Consider the following 14,933-nt stretch of genomic DNA (forward strand, 5'->3'; position numbering starts at 1 on the left):
TGATGCTTTGACAAAATAGGGGCCGTGTGGACCTGGTGAGGGCCTCTCCTAGGGTGAGCTAATCCCTTGAGATAGCAATCAATAGTTTTGATATGCAGACCAACCAATCTAAAGTCCACACCTCCCACCACCTCCTTTATCAAACTCTCACACCCCCATTCAGTATTCTCTTTGCCCCAAATCACCCCAAGTCCAGATACTGGACAACTAAGGGCCACCCTTCTAGTCCAGAGCCCACCAAAATTATTCAAACTATCCAATCTAAAGTTATACACATAAATAAATAAATAAATATTTGTTTGAACTCAAAAAAAAAAAAAATAAAGTTATACACAGCATACTCATCCTACCTCTCCCAATCCTTCTCATAAAGCCAGAATAATGACTGTGGATCATGTTTTCCCCTCATTCTCTCTGCTCCTGACCAACCTGGGTGTTTCCTTATGTGGCCCTGAGTGTTATGGCATGTCCCCTCCTCTTGGGAGCATAGGTAATAAACTCCTCTTTCAAGGACCTTGTCTCCATATCTGTAATCTTAACATACCTGATTAAAGCAAATCTCAGGAATATTTTAAGACATCTAGTTGATTTAAAAAAAAAGACATCTAGTTGAGGGGAAAGGCCTGAGTCATGGGCTCCTCTCAAGTCCAGGCTTCCCTACCTGGAGAGAGTCATTTGGAGCTGAAGGAGGTGGGGATTATTGGGAATTAACATTCTTGGGATTCATGTAAAGGCAGGACAGGGGCAGAGAACCCAACATTACCTTTGAATTTTCATACTGACCATTCAGGCTAGATTGTATTACGCTCATGGAAGTTACTCAAGGCTTCCTTTATGGCCCAGTGGGTAACTTATTCTGCAGTGTTCCATGTGTAGCTATTATGTGCACTATCCGGTGTCAAGTAAATAAATTTATTAGTAACATTTATTTATTTATTTATTTTTATAAATTTATTTTTTATTGGTGTTCAATTTGCCAACATATAGAATAACACCCAGTGCTCATCCCATCAAGTGCCCACCTCAGTGCCCGTCACCCAGTCACCCCCACCCCCCGCCCACCTTCCCTTCCACCACCCCTAGTTCGTTTCCCAGAGTTAGGAGTCTTTCATGTTCTGTCTCCCTTTCTGATATTTCCCACTCATTTTTTCTCCTTTCCCCTTTATTCCCTTTCACTATTTTTTATATTCCCCAAATGAATGAGACCATATAATGTTTGTCCTTCTCCGATTGACTTATTTCACTCAGCATAATACCCTCCAGTTCCATCCACGTCGAAGCAAATGGTGGGTATTTGTCCTTTCTAATGGCTGAATAATATTCCATTTATTTTTTTAAATACAGAGTGCTTTACAAATTTCCATGTCGTCCTCGCACAAGGGCCATGCTAATCTTCTCTGTATCATTCCAATTTTAGTATATGTGCTGCTGAAGCGAGCACTTGTTAATAATATTGTTTAAATCTAATTCATCTAACTGAATTTTTGTTTGCCTGTTTTAGCTACCACTCAGTGAGATGTGTTAAAATTTCCTGTTATGATAGTGGATTTGTCCACTTCTCCATTTACTTCTGCCGGTTTTAACTTTTAATATCCTGTATGCTATTCCAGTGTGTGGGATTTCCCCCCACACATGCAAGCAAGTCTCCTACAGAAGCTGGGTGTCCTATAATTTAACTCAATTTTGACACTATCTAACTGCAGATAGCATCAGATTCCACAGGTTGAGGGCTCAGTCCCACAGGACTGCCCTCTACTTCAGATGCCAATCTCAAGTCCAAGTTGTTACATGTGCTTCTGACTGGCTGTAAGTCAGAGGTTCCCACAACCCCTTCCCTTGGGTTTGATTAATTTGCTGGAGTGCCTCACAGAACCCAAGAAATCCATTTCCTCACTAGATTATTGGTTTATTACAAAGGATATTAAAGAATAGGAATCAATAGCCAGATGAAGAGATACATGGAGTGAGGCTCCAAACGCAGAGGCTTCTGTCCCAGTAGAATTTGGGGCATGACACGGTGGCACAAGGATGCATTCTTTCTTACTAATCTGGAAGCTCTGAACCCAGTCCTTTTTTTTTCCTTCAGACATCAGAGTTTATTGTTTGTTTAGTCCAAACACATTCAGAATGGAAACACAAAGAATACTTTTCCACCTGAAATAATTAAACTAGATTCTACTAGCATATAATGTTTAACACACTAGAGCAATAAAGATGGTAATCCATTGCCTTCTGCTTCTTACTAAAGCCAAGATGGTAAAGTCAATTCGGTCGCAATAGTGTCACCATCAAAAAAGGTCAGCAAATAGCAGTAATGGTCAGTGAATATTTTTACTTTGGCTCACTGAAAAGGGGACAAAATGTTAAAAGTCCACAGTCCTGCAGATGAACAATCACCATGGAGGTTTCATTACATAGTCATGATAAATCATTGGCCTTTGGCGACTGGACTCAATCTCCAGTCCCTCTCCCCTCCCCAGAGGTCAGAGGGGTGGGACTGACTGTTTTAACCCTCTAATCACATGGTTGGTTCTCCTGGCAACCAGCCCTCAACCTTAGAAGTTTTCCAAAAGTCATCTCACTGACATAACAAAAGACAGGCTTATCATTCTCATCACAGAGAATCCCAAGAAAGAAAGAAAATTACATTGGTGAATATGTAAACAAGTTTAACTGAGTGTTAACTGTATAATATGTGACAATAATGTTTTCTGGGATTTAAATATAGAGAAAATTAAAATGCTGTTTTAATTTACCCTCCCCAAATTGTAAATTATACAGTTAACACTCAGTTAAACTTGTTCACATATTCATCAATGTAATTTTCTTTCTTTTCCATATCCGTCTTTCCACCTGGGGTCATATTTCTTCTGCCTGAAGAAGAAACTTTGCTATTTCCTTTAACTTGAGACTTTGAGTGCCAAATTTGCCTATTTGTTACATTAAAATGACTCCTTTCCTTTTGTGAAAGACATTTCTTTCTAGGTGTGGAATTCTAGGTTTGCAATTATTTTCCTTCTGCACTTGGAAGATATAAGCTCATTCTCTTTTAGATTCCATTGTTTCTGTTGAAAGATGAGATTCCAGTCTGATTGCTGCCTCTTTGAGGATGACCTGCCTTTTCTTCCTCTCTCTCTTTCTTCCTCTCTGAGTACTGTCTATCTCTGGATGTCAACAGTGTTACTGTGATAGGCCTAGGTTTGGTTTTCCTCATACCCCTCTAGGCTGGACAAACACAGAAGTTCGTGAATCTACAACTTGATGTCTTTTGTCACTTTTTAAACTTCTCAACTATCATTTCTTTAAATATATCTTCTGTATTGCTCCCTTTCTTTTTGGGGGGAACAACTGAACGTGCGTTAATGTTATTTGCTATAACACCTTCAACTCTTGCCCCTTCTCTTTTCAAATCTTCCATCATTTTGTCTCACCAGGCTTAATCCTGGATATTTCTTCAGACTTGCTGTTCATTTATATACTTCTCCATTCAGGTGGGGAACTTGCCTTTGACTCTTGAAACATAACATCACACAGTCAGGGCAGATTCTATTATTAGCTTAGAGATCAGGTTGGAGGAGGGAGTAATAGTCATTAATTAACTTGTGCCAGGTCACCCAACCTGGAAATGGCAGAGCAGGAACTAAGATCTCAGAATGGACTCTCTGCCCAACCCTTCTTCCTGTGCTTGTTCTCTCCTGGCCTGAGAATTCTTGCAACCGCTCATCTCCCAGGAGGCAGATGCACAGTGGAATTTTCCAAACTTTTAAGCATGCTGCTTGCTATATTTATTTTTAGATGAAAAGGGTCAATGATATTTCTTCATTATCCATAAATGCTATCCATAAACAGGACTTTGCTCTGTTATTTGGGTCATTGGTATATTTTCTACTTTGATTTGTTTTTAATTTTGTTTCTTTTATACTCTTCTTCCTGATTTCAGAGTATATTGATAGACATACTTCCTTTCAAAGAGGAGCTGGATACCTGGGTGTTTCCCAAGGAATTATGAAAACCAGTATAAGCATGACATTTCTGGCATTCATCCTTCATGCATCTGCGAACAAGATGGAGAAACAACAATGAATGATACTTATGTGGATCCCCGAATAAGAGTGTTAAGAAAAAAAATTCAGCTGAGTAAGATTTAAAGATCTACTGGATTTATTCAACAATCCGTGAATTGGGCAGCCTCCCATCCAGCAAATGGAAAGAAACTCCTAAGAGCTGTACAAAACAGAAGACTTTTATAGGCAGAAGGAGGCAGGACAAGGAAATTACTAGCAAATAGTGGATTGTTTAAGACAAGGTCACCTTCCTTTTAGGGGATGGCAGGGATCTATTAAGCATATTACATCATTAGTACTGACCAGGAGATTCTAGACTGACTAGATTAGATTATGTTTGTGATGCAGACTGAAACTAAAAATAGGTTATGTATTCAGTCTCGGTTTGGTGACATGGGCTTAGTTCAAGTGACTCCATTTGGGGTCCATGGGCACAAGGTTTGTTGGTGGTGGTGGTTTGTTTTGGTGTTGGTGTTGTTGTTTTATTTTGTTTTGTTTCTACAATGGTAAGTGATCAGTCATCACAGTTGACATGTACTAGCCAGTGGCATACATAACCCTGTGTAGTTAACTATATCCTCATTTTCTACATGACAGAGCCTAGGAATTAATTACTGGTCAAGCAGTCCTAATGGTAGTCCTGGTATCTGTGGGAAAAAATGTAGAAATCATTTTTTAGAATTCATGGAGTCCTTCTTTCTCTCCACATCCCTACAGCACCCACTAGGCCAACTGACTCTACCATAGGAGAATCCAATGGCATTATTAAAGCCTTGCCTATGCTAAGAGAATTCCTCCAGGGAGGGAAATAGGGGAGCACTGGTGGGATGGAACCATGGGAGCTGGTTCAGGATCACAGCAAGTGTCCTTGCAAATGTATGCAATGTGCAAGAGAGACAGGTCAGGGGCAGTTGTGTTGGTCTTGTGTAGAGATGCTAGGTTACTTTGCTAGGATAGATGGGTTCTGTAATGTATCCTTTTTTTTCTTCTTTTACTAGAAGATATAAGCCTTGGTCATCTAAGGGCAGGTCCACAGAAGTGATATAAAGAGATTAGAGTAGAGGATGGCTAAAGGCAAAGGAGATGGAACAGCTTTCCACTGGATGGAACAACATTCCACTGGATGCCTGAGTTTGGCTCAAGGTGAATGTGGGAGATGGGGGTTAAATCTCTGGAGACCTTGTCTAAATGGCAAGTAGCATCTTCACAAGGTGGGATCTCCTGGAAATTTATAAAAGGAAGATCATGTCTAATATCTTAAGTGTTTATTTGGAGGAGAGCTCTGAAGGAGAGAAAGGGGATTTAAAAAATCCATATTTGGCACAAACGTAAGAAATTATGTCCATGGTCCCTTTTATAGCAGTTTCTTTTCAAGATCAGTAGATGGTTGGAAGAGGATCTGTTCTCCAGCCTTAATTCCGTGTTGTCACTCTTCTCTGCTATCCTTATACCCCCTAGATGCCCTATGGGAGAAAGTATAATACATGGCTACTGAATTCAATCCTGAGCCATTGCAGTGTCCCCTTCACCACTGGTGATGTATGAGAGAATGGTGAAGCAAGAGAAATGGGCACAGGGAAGGGGAAGAGTTGGTTCTCCAAGACTTTTTCTGTTGCTTGTGCTGCCTGTGATTCCACTATGTGAAAACACAGACCTAGTTCTTTGTCCAGGATGCTGACACTGACTGCTCATTGAAGGGTATTGGCTATAAGATGTGTAATGAAGAGAACCAGAAGGCGCATGCTGAGGACATGGCCAGGGGTTGGTCTTCTCCTTTAGAATGAGAGTCTTGGGGAAGGAGGACAGGCCAGAGGTTGGTTGTCTTATTTAGAATGAGAGTTCCTGGTGCTTACCCTACCCTTCCTTTCTATCTATAGATACCTTTTGTCAGTCCTTCTGATGTACCCTACTTGGTGTGGTATAAGTTGGAGCCAGAAGAAATGGAGCCGATAAAAGTAATGCAGGATCAAGGCCCTTTGTGAGCCAACATCCAGACCTACCTCTTCTTCCTCCAGTCCCTAATTTCTCTACCCCCACCAGAGCTTCACAGTGGCTCTCTCCATCTCTCTCTGCAGGTGACCATGAACAAACACTATGATGTCTCCCAGCAAGTCCTTGACCTCCAGAGGCTCTGCTTTGACCCAGGTACAGTTGACAACAGTAATTCTAGGGCATGTGAGGGCACAGGGATCTACTTGGAAGGAAGACTGAGGGATGGTAATGTGGGGAGAGGTTGGTACTGGCTCTGGACCCTTCTCAGCCTTCTGGTTGCCTCCTTTTGGCTTCCCAAAGATTTGGTGGGTGGGACATGATACTGATATAATCCTGAATCGGGGAAATTGCATGGCTGCCACCCCGCAGATCATTGAAGAGAATTTCCCTGAGGTAAGACCCTAGGCCCAGTGCTGTCCTTATGGTAGAGGATGGAACCCATGGGCTGGAGGGAAGATTTGTCTCTGAGGCCATACATAGTAGCCATCACTCTAACTCTTCTTCACCAAAAGCTGTTGTCCTTGAACCTGTGCAGCCACAGGCCATACAGCACTAGATGGCCTATATGACATTATATAGGTCTCCACAGTCAAGATCCTGAACATCTCCAAAAATGAGATGGAAAGAGGGAGCCAGATCAAAGTTGGGGTTGACAGTGTGTGGTAGTACTCATTTGAGAGATGACAGAAAGTGGTAGAAGGTACCTATGTGGAAAGGTGGGGGCTGGGGGTATAGGGGTGCACATGTCTCTCTTTCCTTGGGATTCCTTTTACAATTCCCTCCTCATATTTCTCAGCAGAAGTTAGCCTGAAAGTTGAACAAAGCGAAGGGGCTGAAGGTTGTAGAGCTGTGGCCAGAAGGGAATCCATGTCAACTTTCCTGGGGACCTCTGACCCTGGGAGCCTGAGTTACCCAGCAGTGCCTGTCTGCGGGAGGTAGCAGCCATGCGGAGGACCACATGCTCTGTCTTCTCTTCTTTCTGTGTCCCTCACCTGTGCCTAGAGGTCTCCTTTCCTTCTTCTGACCTGCTTACCTGTTTGCCTGGTCTGGGGTCTCTTTCTTACCATCTTCTGCTCTCTCAGCTTTCTCTAACATGTTGCTATGTTCTGGATGTTTGTGTCCCCCATCCCACCCTGTTTATTTGTTGAAATCCTGACACCCAAAGATGACAGTATCAGGAGGTGGGTTTTTGCGAAATGCTTAGGTCATGAGGATGCAACACTCCTGAATGGGATGAGTGCCCTTATATAAGAGGGTCCAGAGAGATCCCTAACCCTTTCTACCATGTGAGGACATAACAAGAAAGTGCCAGGTATGAACCAGGAAGAGGGCCCTCATCAGAAAGCAACCATGCTGCTGCCTTGATCTAGACTTTAAGCCTACGGAATGGATAGCAGTAAGTTTCTGTCATTTACCAGACACCTAGTTGGTAGTATTTTTTTATAGCAGCCTGAATAGACTAAGACTCATGCCTTCCCATGGGTGTGTTCTAGGAAGCAGGAATCCCGCTCCTTTCCAGGAGCAGAGTGAACACCTTGAGCCAGGTGCTGGTGTCCTGGACTGAGAAGGGTCCTCCAGCCCAGGGTTTCATGCTGAGACAGGCCTTCCTACTCCCTTCTGAGACAAGGCTTCCCTCCCTTGTTCTGAGAGGGAGCCTCCTTTTCTTGAACCAGATGTATCCCACCCCCAATCTCAGGTGGCCTTAATGGCTTTCCTGCCCCATGCTGAGGGCTGAGGTCCTGTTCCTTTGGCTGAATGCCAGGAGCTGGGCCCTCCTTGGGAGACACCAGGGTTCCCTGAGTCAGGGGGCCCAGAAGTGGGTGACTGCCAGTGAGCAGAGGGCTTTCCTGGGGCAGGGATGGAAGGCAAAGGGCAGAGGTGCTTGAGGAGAATGAAGGACAGGCCTCTCAGAGGAACTTCCCCCTCCCCTCCCTCCACACATCTCATCAACCTGACTGGTCCTTCACGGGAACCCTGGTGAGCCTGACATGGATATAATCCCTCAGGCGAGGAACCAACTGAGATAATCACAGGTGCACAGGGGCCATCAGGAGAGAAGGCAGTGGTCATAAGAGGAGACCACAGACCCTCAGCCCTATGCTGACCTGGGGCTTGACCCTTTACTCCTTCTGGGACAGGTCTCCTGCCCCCGTGGTTGCCTTGTTCTCCATGCCCAGCTCAGATTGAGCTCACGCAGGTGACAAAGTTTCAACCAGCATCCAATGGGCCCCCAGCCCAACACATGCATGTTTTCCATTCCTACCTTGGGTGCTAGGGCCAGCCAGGGCAGATGAAGGAAAAGGCTGCAGCCATGAGGCCATTTCCTCCTTCTCTCTTCCTTCCTGACCCCACCACCATGGTAGAGCTTCTTTCCCTTCCCTTTGCTTTGCTTTCTCTTCATTCTTTGTCTCTACTCCCCTGTGTCTCTCTTACGTCTCCCCTCCTACCTTTACCCTGTCTTCTGTCTTCACCCCCCTCCCTCTCTGCCTCCTGGGCCTTGTCTCACTCATCTCCCTGCCCCAGCATCCTGGGCCATCCCAGGATGGGCGGTGGGGGTCATGGTCCTGCAGAATGCTGGACCCCTAGTGAGGTAGCAGAGCCCTGGGCTCCCACCCCATTCCCTCTTCTCTCTTGAGCCTTTGGTAGGGACTTGAGGGAAGGGAGGGAGGCAGAGACGTGAAGACAGCCCTGGAGTCTGGGTTCCAAATGTTGCTTCTGGTGGTATTGGAGAAAGGAGTCAGGACTGTCTAGGTGGATGCTACATAGGGGAAAGGAAATGGAGGAGAGAGAGGAAGAATATGAGGGGTGCAGAAGACATGGGAGGGAAGGAGAAAAGGAGAAAATGTGCTTTTCCTCTGGGTCAGTCCACGGGGGAGGTGTGCAGGGCCCTGGTGTCTTGGACATGTGGTGTAGGTGGGACACACCCGGCTGTGTGCCCATGCCTGTCTAACCTGCACATCCTGGGTGTTAGGGACACAGGTTGTGGAGTGATGGCTCTCACCCCAAATCCTTACTTTCTGAACTTGGCCCATTACTTAACCTCTCATTTTCCTCATTTGCAAAAGGGGCCTAATAATGCCCATCTCTTGGGCTGCTATAAAAGTTGAATCAAACGACCTTGTGAAGTGACTGTCACAGGGTCTGTACATAGTAACAATCCCTGTCACTGGAAGCAGATCGTTCCTATTGTTGCCCTCCCCATTCCTGACACCTTGATTCCCAGAGAACAATTGTCTTCTTCAGCATGAGTATCATCATAAGACCCTGATGGGGAATGCTCTGTGATGGTGTCAAGCATATGTAATTCGAAGGGGTATTGTTGTTTGTTGTTGAAGTGGAAAGAAAGTCTTAGGGTTCCGTTCATAACTTCTTCCCATACCCCCTCCCAACCCAGTTTCATTGATATATAAGTGACATTCACCTTTTTGTAAGTTTATCTGTACCTTCATCCAGACCTTCACTGCTACCCCCGCCAGCAATTCCAGGTGAATGCTGTGTTGTGGGTGGAACTCCCACAACCCTTTAAGGTTATGGGGAATGTGGTTCTTCAGTCCTCGGTGTTTTCTCAATATTGTGGAAAGCCAACAGGTAGATCCAAGGAGCCTAGCCTAGTGGTTAAGGGCATGGGGGTATAGAATAGGAATATGGGTTCTTTCCCAGACCCCAAAACATACCAGCTGTGTGACTTTGGTCAAGACATTGCTGTGACTCAGTGTCTTCCTCTGAAAATGGAGGTTAGACAGTCCAGTCCTTAGGCCATTTTATGGAGTAAATGAGACTATAAAACCATCCCTGGGGTGCAGGTAAACCTCCTAATCTAGCGAACCTGGTTGATAATCTCTCCAAAGGTGGTCTCTGGGAGGGGTAGAGGTACCAACCAAAGAGTCTGGGGGCAGGCACAGTAAGGATATGGAAGGAACTTGGTTGCTGAGTGGCAATGGGAGCAGGATCGTTGTTGGAGGACTGGGGTTGTCCAGCTGTCCAGCTGTCCCAGGGTTCATGTTTCTCCAGTGTATGCATCATGAATAACATGCTATTGTGAGGGACACCAGCCCCAAGGAGACCCAGAGCACTTCCTCTATCCCAGATTCCCACACCCTCTTGCAGCTCCTTTCCCACCCTCTCCCAGGAGCAGCAGGAAGGACGCAGGCTTTCTCTACTACCCAGTCTGGGACGAACTTCCAGTGGTCTCAGAAGTGAGTGTTGGGGGTGCATGGAGATAGGAGGTTGCTGGGAGGAACCAAGGAGGGAATAATGGGAACTTGCAGGTAATTTGTTTTGCTTGTTGATCTCACTCATCATCCTGAACATTTCTGTCTCCGTACACATTAAATTACCTAGTTGTTTTGAACGGGTGTATATTATATTATGAATTCTTTGGGTCTCATTTCTTTATTGACAGACATTTTGGTTTCAGGAGTTTTCCCAGTACTCATTGTGCCACAGGGCTCTTTCCAGTGCATATGTTGTGGTAAATGTGGAGCCATGTTTGCTTTGCGTAGATTGGGAAATGGCACTGTGCAGTCAGACTGTCACCACTTTGGTCCTAATGGATGCCACCTGTCCTTTCTCTAGCCCAGGTGACTTCAAGACAGCCCCTGGGAGTACACTGGTTCTCACCTGGCCCAAGGCGAGTCCCAGGAATTCAGGCCAAGTGAGTGGAGACTGAGTGACCTGGGGATGAGACTCAGGGCTCCTGGATCTGCTGATCTCCCATATCCCTCCCTTCACTTCCTCCAGGCCAAGCACACAATCCCAGAGGAAGACCTCACCCAGGCTGGTGCAGGACCCTGAGAACATAGCCCTGACAAGAAACCCTTGAGTGTGGTCATCTTCATCCTCAGCATCTTTGTTGTGTTTTTCTTCTAGTCTGAGTAGATCCCTGTGATTGAGCAGGTGGTTGCTTGAGGCTGGGAAGCCAACATTTAACTGATACTAATCCACCCAAAGGGCACCGTAGTTCTGTGTATTTGTCTCACTCAGAATCCCTGATTCTTTTTTTTTTTTTTTTTAGATTTTATTTTTAAGTAATCTCTACACCCAACACAGGGCTGGAACTCACAACCTTGAGATCAAGAGTCGTGTGCTCTACAGACTGAGCCAGCCAGGGTCCCCCTGATTCTTCTGATAATAAAGAATGACATTGCATGTTGTGTCAAATCCCTGCAAAATCCATTTGAGGCAGGCATTTTTGTACCACAGATGAAGAAAGGTAAAGTCAGAGAGGGTCAGAGACTCTTTGGGAACAGCGGGGTAGAGTCTAAAATCCTGGACCCCCTAAAGCCCAGGCTGTGTGTGTGCTCCCCAGGGCCATGTGGCTGTTGAGGCAGAGAATGATCTGTTGCCCTGGTAAACATAAGACCCTGGTGTTATATACATAAGATGGTGTTCTGTGACCCTGGCATATTATTAAAATGTTTTTATAGAGAGAACAGTATAATTGCTTACTCATACAAATCTACTCAAATTTAAAAACAACATTTTCTTGGGAAAAATAGCATTAAAGAGCACATGAAAACCTGGGAAGGAAAAATTACCCACATATATGGATGACATAGGATAAAAGTCCTTGATATGTAAAAAAAAAAAAAAAAAAAAAAAAACCAGTAGAGATCTCAGAAACTGAGATTAACCTAGGAATGCCCAACTAATCTATGAAAAGCTATTCAAACACAGTAACTACAAAAATGTAACTGCAAACATTGAGATGAGATACTAAATGAGAAAAGAAAGCTGGAGATTGTTATTTTCAGGAAAATTCAGAGAGAAAAGAGGGACAGAGAGAGAGAGGAGATAGTTCTGTGTACATATGTCTATGTTAATATATTGTGTATAGGAAATGGATAGTCATTACTTATCAGAGTACAATATGTCAGGCAAAAACATGTAGCTATGACATGTCTCTGAGAGGTAGGCATTTCTGTCTTTATCTCAGAGACCCCTCCCTGCTTGCTGGTGTACAGGACAACTTTCAGAGACTGCAGTGGATAGAAAATCATTTGTATGAGGAAAGCCCTTCAAGGTCAGTTCTGGGAGGTTCCACAGGTAGACCTTCCCTGATACCCAGGAGCAAAGGGAAAAGAGATGGGTTTAGATGGAGGGGCAGCGCTGGTGGCCCTTGATGGGGAGGGAGATGATGATGACATAGCCCTTCAGCCCCATGGCTCCAGGGCAGTCCCCAGGTTGCTGCTGTCTGCAGTTGAAAACCAGGAGTGCTCTGGGGTCAGAACTTTCCCAGGGTCAGGTGAAGATTGTGGGACCCAGGAAATTGAACAAAATCCCCTACCCCTGGACAAGCAGAGCAGGACTGACTCTATTTTGGGCTGCACCCGCCTTGTGCTGACCTGCTTATTACTTAGGGCACTGCCCCACCCTAATCAAGGACCAGGACAGACCCTAACCGGAAATCCGGCTCAGTAGACCAGCATGACTGTGCAACGTTCTGCGTATCCCATTGGCCACTGGCCCCTATAAAGTTGCTAAGCCTCTTAGTCTCGGAGTCCTGGGTCGGGTATACTTGGACCCAGGCTCGAGCTTGTAATTAAACCCTCGTGTGATTGCATCGGTGTCGGCTCCTTGGCGGTTTCTCAGATTCGCGATCTTGGGCACAACAAAGATGGGGCATAGGGACTGGTACGCAGAGAGCCCAGTACCTGTCTGCTTACTTCACATTTATTCTCTGTCTTCACTTTCTCTATTCCCCACCCTCAGCTGGGTTCATCTGTAACCTTGTACTATCTGGCAGTTAATACCCACTTCTATCATTCACACTCTGGCTGGGTGGCAGGAATAATTAATAATACTAATAAAACTGAAAACAGCAACACTAGCAATAATAATAATAAAAGATACCAACAATTACAGCACACACAGTGGGATACATTATTTGTTCAAGATTATGCAAATACTGATTCCCAGCATCAAACCTATGTCCTTCTGACCCCAAGGCCCCTGCCCCAACCCCTGTGTACACATTGAGTGTTCTTCTGGGTTAGGCTGGAGGCCAGCACAGGGAGGGGACTCACTGAAGGTCCTGTGGTCAGTGATGAGTCTGGCAAATGAGACCCATGTTTGATGACTCTCATCTTCTATTTAGCTGACCTGTTACTATTATTTGTTCTTCTATACTATCTCTTCTTCCTGAGGCTCAGAAAAAAAAAAAAACACCTTAATTCATGTCAAAGTAGAAGGAAAATAAGGAGACAGGAAAGCACAAGGGGGAAAAGGAAATGATGAAATGGGACCAAAGTTCACTTCTTGCTGCTACACTTCTACATGATGTTTCAAATCTTCTACTTTATGGGCAGAGGAGGCAGGGTAGGCCAGGAGTAATATACCTCAAGTTCTACTATAAGCCAAACATTCTTTGAGGTTTTCTCCTCTTCTTAGAAGTCTGGAAGCAGGCACCCTTAGTCCCATTTTACAGATGGCCAACCTCAGACTCACAGAGCTGTGTAAGTTTTCCAGAGTCAGACATCTATCCCTTGCCATCCTCACAGGCCAATCAGCAGCCTCCCCTTTGGATGATGGATTTCCAGGGCTTAAGGACTGATAGTGGGAACCTTCCCTGATATGGAAATTGAGCGGTGTTATGTCCTCATTTGGCATGAAGATGATGGTGGGGATGAAATCCTGCCCCATAAGCCATGAGCCAAGAGGCCTGGATATGGGGGCCACACAGGCTGGCTGATTCCTGGGGTGTTGAAGGGGACCCAGGAAGCAACACACACTGTTGCCTTTTGAAAAGGGAAACTGAGTGGTAGGATATTAACATGGACAGCTGCTATATGAAAGGTATTTTACAGTTCAGCTCATTGAATCCCAAGTACTCTGTGCAAGACCAATACTTACTGATGATCAGGGGACAAAAGTTAAAACTTAAGTAACAAAATCCAGGAAACAACCTTATAAATTACTGTTCCAGGAGTTACAACAATTCATTAAGCTGTCCCCCATTTGTCCTACGAGCCATCATTCCACATCTCTGAAGGCATTATTATTCGCTTGCTCTTTTTCAAACAATGTGCAGAAATACTTTTAAAATACTAACTCTCATTAAAAAGAATCAAATACCATCTGCACAGCAAACGTTAAAGGGTGTGTGAAAATCTGGGAGAAATCATTTACAACTTACATTCAGACACCTGTTTACATATGCAATGTGCAAAATGTTCTTAAACAATAGAGATAGGTCAATGGTATCAAGAGTGGATGCACATAACAAGGAATATAAATGCCTAAGGAAAACATGCCAGTCTAAATAAGCAGAAAATAAGCCATACCAAGTGAAATAAGGATACCATAATGTCTAAAGCAAAATATGACCCCATTTCCGCAAAAGAATATATATTAACATGGGTGTATAGGTATGTGTGTGATTAAATATGTTAGTGCACTACATACAGAGAAAAATTTGGGAAATAGGCACCAATAAGTTAACAGAGACTATCTTTGTATCATTGAGTGTTGGAAAAAGGTAGGGACAGATGGGAGCAACATAATAATTTCAGCTTTTAAAAATATGTATTTCTATAGTTTTTTTTATATGTGTTAGACAAAGAGAAGCATTAACTGGCAACAGGACCAACTCGAGATAAAGCTTTGTAAAACAGGTAAATCAGCTACTGAGTCACAAAGTAATAGTGTAGAAATATGTTTATTTAGCAACTTAGAAACATGTTCATATCCTGCAGTATGAAAGTAGCACACTGAATAGAGATGTCTCTGATAATAATTCACTGCATATGCACTGTCGGAGATAGAGATATTTTTGTTTTATAAATCTTCATTTCTATAGTGTTTTAAATATGGAAACATTGAAAAAATATTGAAAAGGTAAAATAATTGCAAGCTGATTACAAATATGATACTTATATA

The 14,933-nt window shown here is 44.1% G+C and overlaps 1 non-coding gene across 1 annotated transcript; it reads right to left on the bottom strand.

Annotated features, from left to right (window-relative positions):
- Nucleotides 1-1,334: 1,334 nt before the first annotated feature.
- Nucleotides 1,335-1,441, bottom strand: LOC140596327 (U6 spliceosomal RNA). The gene has a single exon (XR_011998369.1). It is a non-coding gene; the product is annotated as a U6 spliceosomal RNA (small nuclear RNA).
- Nucleotides 1,442-14,933: the final 13,492 nt, after the last annotated feature.

Source organism: Vulpes vulpes, chromosome X, assembly GCF_048418805.1.
Source record: "Vulpes vulpes isolate BD-2025 chromosome X, VulVul3, whole genome shotgun sequence".
In the NCBI taxonomy this organism is placed as follows: domain Eukaryota; kingdom Metazoa; phylum Chordata; class Mammalia; order Carnivora; family Canidae; genus Vulpes; species Vulpes vulpes.